Source organism: Vipera ursinii, assembly GCF_947247035.1.
Source record: "Vipera ursinii genome assembly, chromosome: 1".
NCBI lineage: Eukaryota > Metazoa > Chordata > Lepidosauria > Squamata > Viperidae > Vipera > Vipera ursinii.
Window position 1 is genome coordinate 134,353,659 of NC_139512.1, and position 11,337 is coordinate 134,364,995.

Consider the following 11,337-nt stretch of genomic DNA (forward strand, 5'->3'; position numbering starts at 1 on the left):
GATGAGCCAATCCGTTCCAACGAAGGGATTCCCAATACTGTAGTCCGTATAAGATCAAAGCGCCAAGTTATTTAGTGCAGGACTACTATACCTGTCCAGCAAAAATACAGACAGCAGCAGCAGCAAAAACAACAACGAAAAAAAACACAGAACTTCCTGGGCGTCTCTGCTGCCACCTAGTGTTTTAATCCGGATTTTTGCAGCCTAGGTATAGTAGCTCTCATTTCCCCCCATTCCCGTCATTCCTATTTTTTAAAAAATGCAGAGTCCTCCAAAAGACAGCGCCTTCCCTTCCTTACGACCCTCCCCCTCCCCCCCCCCCCTCTCTCTCTCTCTCTCTCTCTCTCTCTCTCTCTCTTCGCTACTCTCCACGGGCGACGCAAGCAACGCCGAGGGGGCGGAAGCAGCCAATTCAGGGCCGCCAATGGAGCTCCGAGCGAATCGATGACAGCCGGAGCGAGTGGCTCCTCCTTTCGGCCGTCGATTCGCTTCGGCCCAGGCAACCAGCCGAGTCCTCGGCCGAGTCAGTTGGGACGGCGAGAGCGGGGCAGAGGAGAGGGGTGGCCACCATTTTTGGGAAAGGGGGCTCCGGTCGCGCTCTTGCGGGCGGGTGAGCGGGCGAGCGAGCGAGCGAGCGAGGGAGGAAGCCAACACACAGGACGCAGGTACTCCGCTGGGTCAAACTTGGGCTGTGCATTTTGGTGGGATCCCCGGAGCGTCAGGTGAAGGACGCTGGAGTCTCTCCAGCCTCTTTCCTGTCAAGCTCCCGGCAGGGTTTTGGCAGGAAAGCCGCCCATCTCGGAAGCGCCTCGACGCTTCCTCTCTTTGGGGTTGCTGCGCCTGTGGCAGCCGGGCTGAAGCAAAAGGGTGGAAAGGAACAGTTAGGAAAGGCGGCGGGACAAGCTCCGCGGACCTCGGGAGCTGAGCAAACGAACTTTTTTTTTTAAAAAAAAATACCACCACCAGTCGTCCCCCCCTATCTGCGACCACGAGTGCACCCACTATTCTCCGCGTCCTGTCAAACAATAATGCATGCCCCAGCGCACTTGGTCTGGATTTCTCTTGCAAATTTCAAGCCGTCCCGCAGAGGGGTCAGAGATTACCTTGGTTTGACGTGTGTGTGTGTGTGTTTAGGGTGCGTGTAAAGTCTATCTGTACTTCCTCTTTGGCCGCGAAGAGCGTATGGGTGGGAGAACTTTCTTCCTGTTCAATATGTCAAAGCAGAGGTGGACAGCAGACTTTTGGCAAGCTGGATTTTAAAGAAAAAAGAAAAAAAAGAATGACAGGCTCAAAATCTGCTAACTTGGAAAGGCAAGGCAGCGTAAGAAAACATAATGACAAAACGTTGGTTGAAGGAAAAGAGCCACGTGTTTGGAAGTTTGGTTCCTCTGAATAGAGCCTCCTTATCTAGGCTACAAAAATCTGGGTTGACCATTCAGCATTAACCGAGTGATATAGAAAACTCTTGAAGGAGCTGGTTTTAATTTGGGGGAGTTTGTCTGGCTTCTTGGTTCCTGCTTAAAGTAAGTGGAAATCAGGCAGCCTTTGCTCAAAACTGGCTGGTACAGTTTTTATTGGCTGTCTTGGTGATGGTAATCCATCTCTTTCTCACCTTTGGAGAATCTATAGTTGCTTAGACTCCTGATGGACTATCCTGGCAAGCTACAATGATGCTTATTTTGAAATTATTCCATGGGGCTTCTAGGCCCAGATCAGACTGCTTCAAACTTTAAAACCCTTTATGGTGCCGTTCTAAGATATTCTAAGCAACATCTTGCGAAAATTTAACTCAACGTTGGATCATTTGAACCTGGTCATTTGTATTCTGAATGAGAACTCTGGGTTGACATGTTCAATTAGCTTGTTTTCTTGGCCATCCAGAGTATTAAGAACATTGTTCAATATCAGATTTCAGAAGCATCAATACTTTTTCTATCCTGCTTTTTCAAAGTCCAACTTTGGCTTCCATAGAGTTTTACAGGGAATACCATGTCTTCCACAGTTCTGGTCTTTGTAGGTATAGACACTTCACAGCATCCAAATGTCTTTTCCAAAGCCTTCATGGCTAATCTACCACACGGTAGTCTATGGTGTATTTCTTGGCTGCTCGTTCCTTTACTGCTGGTGGTTGATTCTATAGAAGATATTTCCCATTTCCATAGCTTCATTGGTAGCTCTAAAGCTTGCTGTTGTACCCATTGTCATTAGTTTAATCTTCTTTATGTTTAATTTGAATCCCACTTTTTTCACTTTGCTCCTTTATTACTCGAGTTTGCACATCCTTTGCTTTTTTTGTCTGTCAGAATACAATAGTATCATCAGCAAACTGGTTGTTGATGTTTTTTCCTTCAGTTTTAAAACCATACTGCTTTTCTTCCAATACATCTTTTCTTAATATGTATTGAGCATATAGGTTGAGTATATGAGGGGAGAGTGAACAGCCTTCTCTCATTTGCCAACTTGAAGTTAGTCTGTTTCACCGTGTTATATAACTATACTTTGGCTCCCCAATCTGTGTAGTATATAGGTTTTGCATGAGGAAAAAAAGCTGTTGTGAAGTTTCTGTTTTTCTAAGCACATTCTACAGCTTGATGTGATTGACACCATCTAACACCTTTCTATATGTCATGAAGCCTATAGTGGTTCCTTGGAATTTTTTTAGCTTTCTGAGTTATCCAGGGTACATCAGCAATAATGTCTTATTTTCTTCAGCCTTTCTAAAGCCAGCTTGAACATCTGGCATCTTTTCCATGTAAGGCTCTAATCTGTTTTGGATGATCCTATGCATTATTTTGCTAGCATGGGAAATTCATATTGTCCATGAACTCTGATATTATTCAGTCACTGTTCGCATTGTAGCCAAATATTTTTCTTGCTACACCCTTCCTAACTATAAAAACAGTGCTGTTCCTTCTTTTTGTTTTGTATCCTAAGCAAAAAAAAACAGGGTAAACTTCTGACTGAAATTGTCCAATCTCAGTTCATTGATGCCTTAGATATCAATCTGTAGTTGTTTTATTTCTAATTTATTGTGTTTAACTTTACTGGGTTTGTTTTATGTTTTGTGTGCTCAGTGTAATTCTGGCTTTGCAGCCTGGTATTTTCTTTTCCTGTATGACAACTTCAGCAAATAGACATCCCAAAGACTTTAATTTAGACACACCACAAACACCATTAGAACTCAGCTCTTCCTCAGTAGTGTCATCTGACCTGAGGGGCCCAACATCCAAAGCTATTTTATATCTTTTAGCAGGAAAACCACTAAAAATGTGGTTTTCTTGCTAAAAGTAAAAGGCTGGCTTACTATTGCTTTTCCCATGCAGAGTGAATTGATGCCTTTGGTACTAAAGTGATCATCTACCTCCAGCATCTTCCTGTATCATTGTTGCCCAATATAGATGCACATTTGATTTAGCAGAACAGCTGGGATAACCTCACACCTTGTGTGACCCTGCTGGAAAAATATACTCTTGGCAGATGCCCGCCAATTTATTTGTCTACCCCTCCCAAGAATACTTCCCACCATGATGAGGATGGTGAAGACAAGCACAAGAGGATGGGAAAGGAGGTGACACTTTGATACATCTAAAAACTTGCATCTTGTTGACTACAGAATGAAAATATTTTGCTAGCCATTTTAAAAAGACATGTCACTTTTATCCCATCACCAGAGGCAGAAGCAGTTATAGTTCTGATATTACAGTTATGTACTCTTGTTGTGTGAATGATCTGCAATAGCTCAATTCTTTCTGGGAGCTTGACATTGCATTCAATGGCTATTTTTTAGCTTGGGCTGAAAGATAGATCAGGCATCTAGCTTCAGTGTTATGCCTAGTGCCAATTTCAAAGCGTTTGTTATATGTTGAATGGGCTCCTTACTAAAATAGATGTGATGGTCTGCAAGAACATGGAAACTGTTTCCGTAAAGCCCTTGTTCAGCAGTCATTAAGAAGAGTGTGAGATCTGTCTTTAAGAGATGCTATTTCTGCCAAATGATTTTTATTGGTATACACAGGTTTTCTGCTGCTTCTACAAAAAATATAAGCTTCACATGGCCAGGTCCATTGCCATTTTACATGCAGGTAGACCTCATTTGTCAGTGCTGAACAAGGGGATTTACTACCATTACTTGTATTAACAGTTATTATAGTTTCCCCACATTCACGTATTCACAATTTTAGCTACCAATTCACAATTATGTTGCAGCATTTTGCAGTCATACAATTGTCATTTGTGACCTTCACTGCCAGTTCTAACCAGCAAAGTCAATAGAGAAGCCTAGAAGAAGTCACAAATGGTGATCACCTGACTGTGGGACCACAAAGGGTGTTTTTTTTAAATTCCATTTATATCCCGCCCTTCTCCGAAGACTCAGGGCGGCTTACAAGCTTAGCAGTAGCCTTCATTCTATGTATATGCCTGCTTATTAGGGCTTTCACACACACCCCAAGCGGCATTATTACAAAGTCAGCTTATTGCCCCCAACAATCTGGGTCCTCATTTTACCTACCTCGGAAGGATGGAAGGCTGAGTCAACCTGAGTTCACCTAATGATTGCAGCTACTACCCTCGGAAGTCAGTGCAGTCAGCTGATTTCATACTTTATGACTGTGACTAAGTTGCTGGTCTCAATTACCATCATTAAGTGAGGATTACCTGTATTTTCAGGCACTGTGGGGCTTGGCTGCTCATTTCTGATATTGCCATTTCTTGTAGCCCTTATTAATTTGGAATATATGAGATGGGGGTTGAATTGACAAGAGGTTTGCCTGTTCTCTCTTTTACTCAAATGATAGGTAATGGGTGTTGCCAAGGGAGGGATTAAAGTGGAAGAAAGTTATTCGAATGTTCTGTAGAATCTTTCTGTTAAATATAAACCAAATATTTTTTTAACGCAAATAATAGTTCTATTCCAGAAAAGTGGTAGGCATGTGTTTAAACAAAAGTGTCTAGCATTCTTCCAGGAGACCATTAGACATTTGTTCAGAAATAAACCCGCTGACAAGTACCAATGCAGAGTACTTCTAGTCTATTAACCTGTCATTTGAAAATGATAAACCTCCATCGCTCAACCCCAATTCACTTATTCACTCAACCCCACTTCACCATATAGTAAGGAAAATTATTAGTGATTTATTTTCACATGTTTCGGTGATAATGGGAAAGGCGGAAAAAAGCTACCTGGATAATCCACCAATTGCTTTTCTTAGCTTATCCCACATCAAAGCTTCAAAGACACTATTGTGTGTCAGTGTCACTTATTACTGAAGTGTTAGGGCAGTATACTGTAGTTATGTCAACATACTTTTCTGCCAACTCACAAGACTGGAAGAATATGGGTTAGTATGACCCTGATAAAGAGTCCAAAGTTATTGTGGATCTGGAATTTTTACCTGACATTGAACTGGCTAACAGAATTACACCAAGATCTGGGCCAATTTAGTCTCAGCTAATGCTTCCAGATGTGTTAAAAACTACAATTTGAATAATTGGAAATAACAAAGAATTTCAGTCATGGAAAGGAATTTTTTCTTACGTTTGTTTTTGCAGCTGTTAAACAGTTTGTAAATTGGAAATCCTAATGATGTATCAAAAGTAACATGGATTGCAGGCAATTCAGCCTTAAAATATAATCCACTCCCTGGGAATTCAAACATACTGTATACCTATTATAATTGTTCTCTGCTTCAGAATGTATATATTATTTATTGGTATTGGAAACAAAGCCAGTTTCCAAAACTTGAGTTCATATTTGTTAAATTCCAGAATGAGACAATAGATATACAATAGTTTGGATGTTTATTGACTGCAATTTTTAAGCTTAGTTCTAACCCCAGCTGTCTCTATAACTCTAGAAATAAAGTCCTCTTCAAATTAAGCTTGACTTTTTTGTTGATTATATAGATGCATCCATATAGTTTTCTTTGCAGCTGTAGTTTGCCATTGCCTTATTCCAGGATGATTTTTTTTCCAATTCCCAAGCCTAGTGTGTGCCCCTTAAGTTTTTCAAATTCTTCCAAGTTACTACTACATCAGTTCTTGCTTAATTTCCAAGCTACATACTAAGGGGTGTCACATGCTATGAGGTGTCTAATAAAATATGTTGCTTTCTTCTGTATAATTGAATAGTTTCATTCCTCTGTAAAATGGTAGTAGTATGTCACAACAGCATGATGTTTTAGGTTGTAGAAATTTTGTATCAGGTTTGAAAACACATCTTCTAAGCTATCTCAAAGTGTAGAAGAAATAAAACTACTATTTAATATTCATATCGTCATAAACAACTACAAGCCCTGGGACTAGGCCTAGCTTACAAAAGTGAACATTCTGATTCAGCAGTAGCTTATTTACCTGCTGGATTTTGAATGTTGCACTTTGGGAGAATGAGATGTCACCATAATTACAAGTTGGGCAGTAAGTAAAAACTTTCTTGTTGCTCTTCAGCTTAACATGCCATCCTCTGAATTACCTTTGATCAAGTGTATATAGAAGCTTGTGATGATTTATACTATAAAGACCTTATTTTATTTAACTATATGGTAATTCAACTATAAGATAATTGAGGCATGTAATAGGTATTGAAAATTAAAGAAATGTGAAGTTAATTTTGAGTGTTGATAATTTCAGAAATAATATCAAGACTTTTATCTTCTTTTTTTAAAAAATAGACATTTGAAAATAACTACACCAAAGAATACTGCAAACCTGCCACCACCATGGCAACAAAATATCTTGGTAAGCATGAATTAGTGATTTTTAAAGATGCATATTTTTTAATCAATGTACTGTGTTTTCTGATTTTTAATCTGGGCAATTGTAACAAGATTTACAGCTCTGAGAATTTTTAGAACTTTTAATAAAATGCAGATGAAAGGTTTGTGTTCTAAAAGTGATGCCTTTGTATAGTTGTGTGTCTTTTAATTAGAAAGATAACCATCAGTTATAAATGCCATTGTCAGTAGGAAAAAAGACAGAATTGCCACTGATTATTCTACAATACAATAGAAACCTATTACTTAGTTCTTCAGGTTAATCTTTCAAATTCTTATCTTTGAACAAAATTTATTTTCTGGGATTTCTCATTAAAAGATAAAATTGGCTTTCATTCTTAAACTTGAGACATTATAACTTGTGAAAAACAAATGTTTTTCAGACAATATTAAATGGCCTAGTTTGCCAGATATACATTAAGGCAGACATGTCAAACTCACGATGTCATGTGATGTTGTGCAATGTATCAGGACAATTTTGCCATTGCCAGCAATGGGGTGGGCGTGGCTTCTACGTACTGCATCTGGTCCGCAGGCCGGCAGTTTGACACCCGTGCATTAAGGGTTTCTTTAAGCTTCAGACATTTTGACCAGTTGCTATGGAAGTGACTTGTGTACATTCCATTCTTTGATATCACTAGGGATTGATGGCAAATTTGAGTCAATTTCTGCACAATCTCAAGATTGTGGGCCATCTCTATCAATATTTTAGGTTAACATCTATCTTTAGTTGTTAAAACCTAAGGTGTCATTTCAATTCTGTAAAATTCTGAATTTGTGGAATAGGATTAAAAATTTAGTATTTAGTAGTGCTTAATTTATGGTGAGTGTGATTTATGACATTAATCTGAAGAAGGTAAAGAAAAATCTGCAGAAGTTAAAAATTTTCATTTTAAAGTGATATTGTTTGAATAATATATTTTTAACTATAAAATGGAACTGTCATCAACTGAAATACATTCGTATGTTTGAGTAAGTATATGAAAGCCATATGTGTGTCTATATAGAATTTATCTACTCTATCTGATTCACTGTAATAAAAGACAGAACAATTACCATTGATAAGTGGTGGAAAATGCTAAGGGCTTATTTCTTCTTGAATTTTTGCAGAAAATGCTAAAGAATATAGATAAAAAATGTTCCATGGGATACGTCTGTGTCATACTTATAAAAATCTAGAAGGTAAGGAAAACTCTATCATACCATATGTATCTAATATAAATAACAAAATAAATATAAATCTGCTTTATATTTCTCGAATAATTAAATTGTAAAACTACAATTAAAATAATAGAGCATATAGTAATTGGTTTCTCTTCATCCAAATAATTATTATTTTTTTCCAATTTTACTTGGGAGTCTTGCAAATGTTCATCAGTTACCTATAATGTGCTTTTTTGACCAAGAAATCATTTAGCTTGATGTGCCTTTTTTTTACTGAAACTGAACAAACTGATTTATTTGGGTAGCGTAGTTAGAACTGTAGCTGATAATATTTTAAAAAACACACATAGCCAGTTAGTCCTGTTTTGCATGCTTCATTAAATTCTATCATATAAAATTAACTTTTCTGGAGCTTAATTCTGTCTCCAATAAAGCATTTTGTATAACTAGCATGAGGAAACTACATAATTTTTATAAAGAATTATATTATTGGTTCACAGCTGTTTAAATTTATGTAATATGTTGCTGATGAATGCAATTGTTAATGATATTGAGTAATTATTTTATAGCAGAATAAGGGATGACAAGAGGAAGGAGATCCTTTATTCTCTTTGCCACTTCTAGGAACTATGAAAACAGTATTTCGCTTGCAGATATAATTTGTGGGCTCTGTTAAAAATAAAACCATTATTCAAAGCAATGCTTCTAATTCTAGCCAGCTTAGGGCTTCTCCTTCCTACATTGTCTAAAGGGTTATTATCTCATACAACTAATCAAATAATGTCCATATATGGCACGTAACACATCTTTCTTTTGACTAAGGATCACAGTTGGCATGCTAGTGTCAGCAGTCTAAAAAGCAGTTGAAAAGAAAGGAACAAAAGAAAGATTACTGCCCAGTCATATATTTAATAATTTTACCCTGGGTCACATCAGAAATGGCAATTTAGTTACTGCTTTTGGAGGTCTCTAGAAGTTGTGTTTGGTGATATGCCATGCTTATGAAGCCTGCCACTGAAAACAAACCCAATATGATTATCAGAATGTACAGATCATTTGGAAAAATATAATGAGGATCATGTACTTTGGATGCAGAAGTCACTACCTGGTCTTGGTGATTGTTAATGTCTCCTAGCTGGAGGAGGAATTATCAGCAGTCTTGAAGTAGGTTACGGTATTTTCACTTCTGAAGAAACTATTCTACTGTCTGATGTCCAGCCTCCCTTTTCAGAGAGGATTGTTGAGACAGTGATGGCAGAAGAAATGGATTATCTGGACCCTTTTCATTTGGGTTTCTTGCCAGGAGATGGGACAATAGTGGCATTGGTCTCTTATGATGGCATGAGTCAAGACCTGGATGGAAGTAGTGAACTCTTCCTCATACTTTTGAATTCCGTGGTTTTGATACCATCATCTGTGGTATCTTACTGGACTTATGGGACTTGGTTTTGGCAGCTCTGTTTTGCAGAGATTCCACTCAAGAAGAGCTTTTGCCTGGCTTGGGCTGTTCCACCAATTAGTACAAGAGGATCTGGATATAGTAATTAATGCACTAGTTGGATTAATGCAATGTGTTTAAAGATCTCTTGAAAACCACAACTAGTCCAGAATGTGCCAGCCAGCCTTCATATTTCCTGGGGGCATGAATTATTAATTCTGTGAGCCCTGCACTGGTTGTTAATTGGTTTCCAACTACAATTTATGTTGTTTATATTGACTTAAAAAAACCTTCATGGCTGGGTTCTGAAATACATGCAGGATTACCTGCTGTAACCAGAATTGTCCTGTCATGCTACAGGGAGAAACTGCTTGAGCTCTGGGAGATGAGAGATATTTTAATTGTAATCATATTGTATATAGACTTTAAACTGTTGAGAATAATCAAATTTTAGCTGAGTATAATTTAATAAGCTTATATGTTTTTGTTTGGTTGCATTAATGCAGGCTACTGCTTTATACATAGTTCATAGGCATACTTTATTAACAAGATAATTTTAAGCCAGCTTGAATTCTGCCATGTTACTTTTGTTTTTCCTATGAGTCTGACCTTATAGATTTGGCATATTTCCATGGAAAGCATGTTCATTTTGGCATGCTTTTGTGGAAAAATTAAAAAAAATATTGTATGTCTTCTAATAATTACTGCATACTGGGTGTCTGTAGTTGATACTCTGATACAGTATATCTCTGAAATCACATATTTGATGTTGATATTTATTCTCCTGCTTTATCTAAACTCTAGTTTTTGATTAATACCCAAATTCAGCTGGGGAGGAGGCTGTTATCATATTACTATCGTACATAACTATAGGCATTCACAGCTAACTAAAGTTTGCCAAAATAAAGAAACCTTCAGAGTGCAATCTCTTCCCTTCCTGTATCACAACATTGCATGCAAATACATAATAGGCAGAATTGCATTAAGATGTCACAACACAGGCTTTGTCAATTACACCCCCACGTCCTATGTATGCATATGCATTGTGCATATCACATCTGTGTTTTCAAAGTGGGACTCTTGGATTTCAAAATAGGTGAAATGGCAGATTTAAGATCTGATGGAAAGTTGGAAAAGCCTACTAAAGGCAATTGACGCCCTTTATTACTTTTTTTTAGAAAATACTCTTCATCTTTACATGATGCCATGAAGCTCATTGAAGTCCAGTCATCATTTTATTCTTAAAAGGTTACAGAACAGGTATGAAAATCCTGTGAAATAACTGGCATTCTACAGTTTGCTTATCCAAAATACAAGGCTATTAGAATAAAGCAAAAGTCTCCAAATTTGGCAGCTTTAAGACTTGTGGACTTCAGTTCCAATAATTCCTCAACCAGCCATGTTGGCTGTGGTGTATTCTGGGAGTTGAAGTCCACAAGTCTTAAAGTTGACATGTTTAGAGACCCCTGGAATAAAGTATAAGTAAAAAAGGATTGATTTATTTAGATGAAATAGATGCAGTTCAAAATGTGCATGCAGTGTATTTCTTTTATTTTCTATGCTTTTATTTTAATCTGGACATAAGTAGTGTGGTATTTAACCTTTTCCCCAATTAAATTCAGGATAATCTGTTTAAGCCTTTTACAGTTCACATTTCCGCTATTCATATTTAATTTGCTTGTCAGCTATTTAAAAAGACAAATGTTTTTGGGCTGCAAGCCTAAACATTGTAAGGGTGTTTCAGTTTCACAGACTTAAATGTGCTAGCAGTTGTCTAGCATGGAGGCACATAAATGGCTTGTATTTGTATTTTGTTCTGATGAGGCATCAAATAAAGTTTGTCATATCCATATCAAGAGATACTGGTGCCATCAACGTGCAGATGGCACTCCAATTTCTCTCTTGCTTTCATATTTGAATCATCAAACCGCTACTGGTCTCAGTTCTAGCTTTATTTGAATGAAG

The 11,337-nt window shown here is 37.7% G+C and overlaps 1 long non-coding RNA gene across 1 annotated transcript; it reads left to right on the top strand.

Annotated features, from left to right (window-relative positions):
- The first annotated feature begins 493 nt into the window (after nucleotides 1-493).
- On the top strand, nucleotides 494-11,290 carry LOC310644363. The gene is made up of 4 exons (XR_014493290.1): nucleotides 494-665; nucleotides 6,669-6,735; nucleotides 7,881-7,952; nucleotides 10,551-11,290. It is a non-coding gene; the product is annotated as an uncharacterized lncRNA (long non-coding RNA).
- The last annotated feature ends 47 nt before the right edge of the window (nucleotides 11,291-11,337 follow it).